The sequence below is a fragment of the Poecilia latipinna genome, unplaced genomic scaffold, assembly GCF_001443285.1.
Source record: "Poecilia latipinna isolate Pla-1442-1.1 unplaced genomic scaffold, P_latipinna-1.0 Scaffold618, whole genome shotgun sequence".
Lineage (NCBI taxonomy): Eukaryota > Metazoa > Chordata > Actinopteri > Cyprinodontiformes > Poeciliidae > Poecilia > Poecilia latipinna.
The window spans coordinates 140,487-141,594 of record NW_015113234.1 but is presented as its reverse complement, the minus strand read 5'-3'; the positions used below and the strand labels follow the sequence as shown (position 1 = coordinate 141,594).

The 1,108-nt window shown below is 42.3% G+C and overlaps 1 protein-coding gene and 2 non-coding genes across 3 annotated transcripts in view; 1 reads left to right on the top strand and 2 right to left on the bottom strand.

Moving 5' to 3' along the window:
• The window catches only part of LOC106953973 (cAMP-specific 3',5'-cyclic phosphodiesterase 4B-like), a 164,997-nt gene that overhangs the window by 32,313 nt on the left and 131,576 nt on the right, over positions 1-1,108 (top strand). The window lies entirely within an intron of this gene.
• Positions 464-536, bottom strand: trnav-uac (transfer RNA valine (anticodon UAC)). Its single transcript has one exon. It is a non-coding gene; the product is annotated as a tRNA-Val (tRNA).
• On the bottom strand, positions 715-787 carry trnav-cac (transfer RNA valine (anticodon CAC)). Its single transcript has one exon. It is a non-coding gene; the product is annotated as a tRNA-Val (tRNA).

Genomic DNA, 1,108 nt, shown 5'->3' with positions numbered 1-1,108 from the left:
TGGCCTATAAAATGCTGGGGGGGCCACATGTGGCCGGCGGGCCTTGAGTTTGACACATGTGCATTACGCCATAGAACTGCCAATTGGTAATTGAAGTAAAGTAGCTTCGATTTCAAAGAAGCCGACATTGAAGTCGATTGGCAAATGAACCATCACCAAAGAGGAAGGCTCTTGTCTCACTGCACCCCAAGAGATGCATAACCTACAAAAACCATTTCTGTCTGGTTTTGAACCAGAGACCTTTTGCGTGTAAAGCAAACATGATAACCACTACACTACAGGAACTGAACTTCTCTGCTTTGTTTCAGTTTGAGGTTCCAAAGTTGATGATGTGAGATGCAACGCATGGAAATTTCCACTGAGGTTTGCACTCAGATGCCTGGATTCAGAGTACAGACCATGACACCACAAAAGCTTTGTTGACCTTTAGTAAACACCTGTGATGAATAGAACATGCAAAATCTGTTTCTGTCTGGTTTCGAACCAGAGACCTTTTGCGTGTAAAGCAAACGTGATAACCACTACACTACAGGAACTGAACTTCTCTGCTTTGTTTCAGTTTGAGGTTCCAAAGTTGATGATGTGAGATGCAACGCATGAAAATTTCAACCGAGGCTTGCGCTCAGATGCCTGGATTCAGAGTACAGACCATGACACTACAGAACCCTTGTTGACCTTTAGTAAACACCTGTGATGATTAGAACATACTAAAACTGTTTCTGTCTGGTTTTGAACCAGAGACCTTTTGCGTGTGAAGCAAACGTGATAACCACTACACTACAGAAACTCAACTTCTCTGCTTTGTTTCAGTTTGAGGTTCCAAAGTTGATGATGTGAGATGCAACGCATGAAAATTTAAACCGAGATGCACTCAGATGCCTGGATTCAGAGTACAGACCATGACACCGCAGAGCCCTTGTTGACCTTTAATAAACACATGTGATGATTAGAACATACTAAAACTGTTTCTGTCTGGTTTCAAACCAGAGACCTTTTGCGTGTAAAGCAAACGTGATAACCACTACACTACAGGAACTGAACTTGTCTGCTTTGTTTCAGTTTGAGGTTCCAAAGTTGATGATGTGAGATGCAACGCATGAAAATTTCA